Raw genomic sequence first — 6,994 nt, 5'->3', positions numbered from 1 at the left:
TTTATGAAGATAAACAGTACCTGGAAGATTTTAGGAGAAGTTAACCAGTATGAGGATGGCATAATTTACATATTACATAAAGATTTTTCAAACAAAACTCTTAAAAATATATGAAAGCTTTTTAGGAAATTGAACAAGAGATTGGATTAAAAATTAGGCTTTTTAGGCATTCACAACTTATTAAAAACTTATTTTCTATTAAAAAGAGGTGGAACTGAAGGACAGGTTTTCATGTGGAGGCAATTCTAAGGCCTGAATAAATGTGGCCTGGAAAAGGAAGTAAATAGGTGACAATTTGCTGCTGATGCAAAGTGACTCAGAATATTCTAATTAAAACTGGCTGTGGGAGCTTGTAGAAATTCTTGTGTGGCTGAGGAAACAGAATATTGATAAATGAGTGACTGTGGGTGGGAAGGAACCTTAGCCAAAGTCATGGCTGAGTTCTGAGTTTGCTGGTTGGGAAATAATCCTTGTCTGATTTCCCCTGGAGATATGGCTGAGCGGCAACTGAGCTGCCACCTGTGGAATTCCCTGTGGAGCAGAGTGAGGCCACCTTGTGCACTGCTCTGCTCCCTGGAGATGGAATGGTGGAAGGAGAATTCAAATTCTCTCTTCTTTGGGAAGGAGATTCTCCAGGAAAGGCCTTATTTTGCAGGCAGCACATGATTTTTTTTTAATTAAAAAAAAAAAAAAAAAATTTTTTTTTTTGTTTGGTTAATTTCTTTTTGCCATTTATACAGTGTTTGGGAGGTGCTTCCATAACCTTGCTGCTCCAAGAGTCAACTTTATCCCACTTCCAGATTAACTTTGATTTTAATTTGACTGTCAGAAATTGTTATTTCTAAACAGCATTTTTAGTTTATAAGGATCTTCTCTCTCCATCAGTGCTTTTCTTTCAACTCAGGAATTAAAGCCTCACATTAAAACTTTGCTAAACTGATCAAAGATAGTGTCTGGCAGGAGATTCCCCTTGGTCCTTAGGATAGGATGTGAATAATTCACCTTTTTATGGCTCCAGCTGTGTTTGCTATAAAAGCTGTGGTAACTCCATTGTTTATAATGTAATTAAATTTAGGAGAGGTTTAATGCAGCCAGTCCACGTGATGAGGCAAATGACTTCTGAGATTCCTTGAAGACTGACTGTATAATGCTCATAAAATTCCTCCTTTGTTTCAGAACTTCTATGACTTCACAAAAAAAAGTGAAATCTGGCACTTGGCAGAGCCAGAAGGAAACATCTGGATGCTTTTGATCAAAGATGCTTGAGGAAAATGAGACTGCAGAGCATCAAGAATGGCACAGTTTGAGAAAGAGAAAGAAAGAATGAAACTTTCCTCAGCAGAAGTTGGTAAATCTGGGGGGAAATTTGCTGTGTAGTTTCTTATTCTTCCAATAAAGCTTAATGCTTGCACAGAACTTTCAAATAAGTTGTTTTAAATACTGAGGTTTCAAGACAGGCACTGAAGCTGAAATATATCTAAAATTAAGAAAATTAGCTGCAGAATGGTCTTCTGCAACATGTGGCAGAACTTTAAGTTAGTAAATGGAAGCTAAATGATTTTTCTTACTATCCAGTGTTCAGCTTTCTGCAAGAATAAATAATTTCTTTGAGCAGTAGTTGAGTAACTGGAAACACTGTGTCTGAGCTAAAAGAGTGATTTATCTTCCATTGCTTTCTGAGTGCTGTATTATGTTACAAATCTAAAGCTATTCAATAAATTACAAAGAATTTGTGTATTTTTTTTCAGGGATATGATTTCTGTAGTTTCCTGAGCACACAGAAGAGTGGAGAGGACCTTCTTTGCCCATTTGCTAGAGAACAGTTGATATTACATTTGACAATCCTGTAATCCAATTTATATCCAGCTTGCTGCTGGCCACCTGTGAGCAATTTTATTCTGTGGCTTTTTGTTTTAATCTTGAGAACACTCATTTGTCTGTGGAAGATGATTCCCTTGGACTGCCTCAGGATCTTGGGCCCACCACAACAGCTGGGTGCTTAATTCAGACACTTGGAGATACTGAATCCTGATTTTTGGTAGGTGTTTCAGTCTGTGGGATGAATCCTGCACTCAGAAATTTTGCTTTTCATGCTGTGGTGTTTGCTGCCATTGTCCTGTGAAGGTGAAGTTGTGTCCCAGTGCATGCAAAATGAAATGTAAAGGGACCTGACTGGCTGACTGCTCTTTTAGACAGTAAAATGAATCAGTCCTTAGCTGCTGCTAATGGTATCAGCAGTGATTTTTTGATTTAATAACCCAGACAAGATGATTCTACTGTTTAAATTTCATTTTGGGTGGTTTGGGAGGGGATGGTTTTCCCCTGTAATGTGATCCTGCTCCTCTGATCTCCAGCTCAGGTATTCACATTTTTCCCTTTGTTCAGTGAGTATGCCAGGCCCTGGTGCCAATGCCAGGGATGCTGGGGGGCCTCTGCTCTGGCTCTTTATCATCAGATTCCAACATTTCAGCAGCTTCTGCCTGCTCAGGGCTGGGCTGGGGTGGTTGTAGGGGCAGGGGATGGAGGGAGGTGCTGAGATCCCTCAGCAGGTTCCTTTGAATATCAGCTTTATCAGCTCCTGCCTGGCCACACAGCTCCTCTGACTTACTGGTGCCCAGCTAGCCAAAAATACTCCTTATTTGGATGTAAAGTTTTGGATTTCTGTCATGGCCAAGCACATCTGTCAGGGTTCTGTTCTGGCCTGTGGAGGTGTGAGGTGGGGGTGACATTTGCTTTCTGAAAGCTGAGATTTGTGGCCAGTATGTAATACTGAATTTTCTGTGTCTGACCTGATCCTGTGCACAAATTCTCTTTTCTCTGTGACTGTGCATCTGTGTATAACAGAGCTGGGGGGGTTGCAGAGTAAGGCTTTTGTCAGTGTTTTATATTCAGATTTAATAGCTGGAATGTAGTGAGGTGTCTGAGCCAGGTGATGAAATTAAACTTTAAAGGTGCTATTTGAGCAGAAATCTAAATTCTACTCTCTTACCCCATGCACTGTTGAAGGGTTGATGTTGTGTTTGTGTCCAGGTAGCAGAGGTGAAAAGCTGTGCTTGGACTTTCCTGGAATGAGATTATGTTTAGGAGTGCTTAATTAATTATAGCAGGAGAATTTGCATGAGCATTTCTTTAGATCAGTGATGCACATTTTCATGGTGTATTTTGAGTGTTGAGATGGAAGTTGAGACTCCTTTTTGTGAGAAGAAACTGAAATAAAATGAAGGAATGTGACCTGAATTAAATAAGTCTATTCTTATCCTGAATGATAAAAAGAACAGGGACTGGTTGAAATTCTGCTCTGACACAAAAATTCCCCACAGACAGACAGAGAAACCTGAAAGCCCTGCTCCTGAAAAAATCATGGAAAATCCTGAGTTGGAAGGGACTCACAGGATCATTGAGTCAAACTCCTGAACCTGCCCAGGATAGCCCCCAAAATCCTGAGAATCCTGAGCCTAAGAGCATTGTCCAAATGATTCTTGAGCCTAAATCCAGCCATTTCCAGCCTCCACAGTCCAAAGCCTCAAAATAAAGACCAAAAGGAAGCAAATGAAAATGTAAAGCTCATTTTACAGCAAAGAGAGAGGCCTTAGCATGTTCTGTAGGTTCTGATTTCCTGGGTGTAACCTCCCAAACTGCCCTAAAATGACCCAAATATGATCAATTTAAAACGTGCTCCAAAAGTCAGATATCTGAGAAGAAATTTTCCACCTTTTATTTCACCACTGCTGCAGGATGCTGCCTGAGAATAGTGCACAACCTCTCTCCTTGCTGCAGAGAAGGATGTGAAGAGGACAAAACCTGCACCTGGCTCTTCAGCAGCATGAGGCACCTGGGCACGGGTAAAAAGTTGGACAAATAATGGCAGCTGAAGCAGGAGCACATCAAGTGATGGGGGAGCCACACAGGGGCCTCAAGGCAGCCCTGCTACTGATGGAAAACCATCCACAGCTCTTCAGCTGCTGGGGGAAATGAAAAACCCACTGTCAGAGGCACCACTGGATCAGTGCTTGCATTTTTGGCCCCATCCACCTCCATGCTTTGATAGGAGCACCCACTCGGACACTTGGCTGCAGCAACAGCAGCGAGAGCTCTCACAAGCTGAGAGCTGTGGATTTGGATTCCCCAGAAGCACAAGTTTGCCTGCCTTGATGGTTTTTTAATGTGTTTTATTTTTGCTTTCCGTGTTGTTTGATAGAATTGTTGAAATGAATGATGTCGTGCAGCAAACTTTGGGATGCCTAGGGCAGCTCTCAGACACACTGAGTGGAAATATTAAAAACCTGTCAGATGGGAAAGGGCTCCTTCCATTCTAAACTGCCAATGTTTTATACACTGCCAGAAACACCTCTGCTTCTCCTGTGCTACCTCAGCTGGTACTGATGAAATTTGGTTTTCACTCACCCAGTTGCTTAAGGGCCTGAAGGAGATGATTACTTAAGTCGGGGAGCAATTTAAGGGAGGTGGAATGTGAGCAGCTTTCTAAGGAAGAGGTAATGGAGTTGGATTTAACTCTTTGCTGTGACAGCAAAAAAAAATTTGCCTTTCCTTCAAGGAACCTCCTCTGAAGGAAAAGCAAAATGTCTGTGTCTGCCCAAAACACCTGTCCATTTTCCTTATTTATTCCAGCTTCTCCAGCTCAGTTTGTGCAGGGAGTGTGGTGAGAAGGAACCCTTATCTCTTCCAGATGTAGCCACAGCATTTCTGCTTCATTGTCTCTCTTCATTTCTCAATTGATTTAGAAAGAACCATCTGTGAGTTTGAATAAACATTTAAGTGCAGGGAGTCATAAACCAGTGTTGTATGGCCAGTAACTTTTTCTGGGGACTATTTATGTTTATTTAGGGACTCAGAGGGAGCTCTACAGAGGCTTTTTGCTGCAGCCTGGGGTGGTGGCAGTCCTAAGGCTGATGTCAAGCCCTGCTTAGAGTCCTTATGATCTGCTCAGAGTGGTGAGAGTGGCTGATCTGTGTATATAAATGTAATCTGTACAATTTGGCAAACAAATATGTCTGGGGCAGACACAGCTTGAGGTCATGTTAGTTGAGAAAATTTTATTCTAAAGCAATAGGTTAAATGGGTAGGAGTAAATAAAGGCAGCCCCAAGAGCTGTTTGTTGTGTCATATTGATGTCCAGGTTTTAGGTATTTGCTCCTAAATTTATCTGGGTGTTGAACATGGATGAGAAGAAACCTTAGAGAGTCTTTCCCCTCTGGTTGTGGAGTTGTTACTGACTGAAAACAAATTATAAATTGCAATATTAATTGTAATTTCATATTGGGAAATGTAATGAAGGCCTTTTTTAAAAGATTTTCTATCCATTCCTTCAAAGAAAGGGGCTCCTTCATGGAAGCCTTTAATGTCATTAAACCCTTCCTCAACAACAATACCTTAAAGTGTTAAAGGAAGAGAACATAAAAAGAGGAGGTTGTTCTGCCATTGTTTGGTTGAAAAGGAAAATGGAAATAGTGTGTCAGCTTTGAGGATTCAAGAATAAAATATTGAATGAATGAGACTCCTGCAAATGGCTTCTGATGTTGAAGATGTTGTCAACCATACAAGCTGTGCCAGAACTTCCCAGAGCATTGAATTTTGAGGAAAGGAGGTCTAGAAAACAGGAATATTTCTTCCTTCTTTAGAAGCAAAGTCTTGAGTGCATTTTCAAGAGAAAACAAGTTGCACAACATCAGTGCAACAATGCACAATCACCAGGAGATTCTGGAGATGCTCCTTTTTGTAAATTCAGCAGCACCACAGGGAAAAAAAGTGCTGAGCCTTTGAAAACTAAAAATCCCTGCCTCTGAAGGCATGTTAGCAGCATGGGTTCAGCCATTTTAATAACCAGCTTTGCTTGGAAACTTGTTGTTGGTGTGATTTGCTGACACGACTGCCATGAAAACATTTATGAATTGGGTCCAGGATGGAATTGCAGAGCCTCCGTGCTGGATTCCAAACAATGCTTATTGCATCCACACACAAGTGTGGTTATGCAGCACTTAAAAATTATCTCTAATCCAATTCCTGCCCATGGCCCCCATTTTAAATGTTTTTGGGTTTTTTTCTGTAGGTGTCACTAGAGCATAGCAGATAGAAACCACTTTCCTTAATGAAAATGTAGAATCCCCACAGATCTGAAGGAAGCTGTTATCTGATTTTCTGTGCCATGGTTGTCATATCAACAATGAGGTTTCTCAGCAACTAACGGAATATTTTGTAGATTTATTTACTTATCCTTTTTAATAATGAACTTGATATAAGAGAATTTTTTCCCCTTTATAATTATATAGCAATTGAGAAAGTCTTCCCAAATAATTTATATTTTGTTGTCATGTTAATACCAACAGTTAAAATGAATCTTGTTAATAAAAGGGAAGCTGATAGGATTCATGAATGCACCAGAATGCAGCCATATTATCTTCCAAAACTTTTTCTATTTCTACTTAACTGATTGCTGAAAGAATAATTTGTGTACATGGATTTGATGGTGTTGTTTTTCATGGCTGTTCAGGATGTAAACTTGGCGTTTGTTTTTCTCTCTGCTTGCATAATTGCTGAAAGTATTGAACAGAGTTTTCTTTTAAAATTAGGGTTGAAGGAGATGCCTTGAAACCTGCTTTTTATTGCCAGTATTAATCATAGAATCCTGGAATGGGTTGGGATGGAAGAGACCTTAAACTCCTCCCATTCCACCTCCACACCTTCCACTCTCCCAGGCTGCTCCAAGCCTCGTCCAGCCTGGCCTTGGACTCCCACACACTCCATCCTAAGTAGAAATTCCCTAAGGAGCAAATTGCTGCTAGGCTGGTGGTTGAGGCCCACCTTTAGTCCTTGCTTTCAAAAAGAATTGGGAATTTTGCACTCTGTCCTTATGGCACAGTTATTTGGCATGATTTGCCTCCCTCTCCTTCTCCTGCTCTGCAGGATGCTCCCTTGGGTGGCAGCAGCAGCCGGGAATGATGTGGTCTGGAATGCTCTGCAGGAAGATTGTCTTGCC

General features: G+C 40.9%; 1 long non-coding RNA gene across 1 annotated transcript; it reads left to right on the top strand.

Annotated features, from left to right (window-relative positions):
- Positions 1 to 722: 722 nt before the first annotated feature.
- Positions 723 to 2,222, top strand: LOC137479553 (uncharacterized). The gene is made up of 2 exons (XR_011002336.1): positions 723 to 1,348; positions 1,749 to 2,222. It is a non-coding gene; the product is annotated as an uncharacterized lncRNA (long non-coding RNA).
- Positions 2,223 to 6,994: the final 4,772 nt, after the last annotated feature.

Source organism: Anomalospiza imberbis, chromosome 10, assembly GCF_031753505.1.
Source record: "Anomalospiza imberbis isolate Cuckoo-Finch-1a 21T00152 chromosome 10, ASM3175350v1, whole genome shotgun sequence".
NCBI classification, from domain to species: Eukaryota; Metazoa; Chordata; class Aves; order Passeriformes; family Viduidae; genus Anomalospiza; species Anomalospiza imberbis.
Note: the sequence above shows the minus strand (reverse complement) of the source record. Positions and strands in the feature narration are given on the sequence as shown.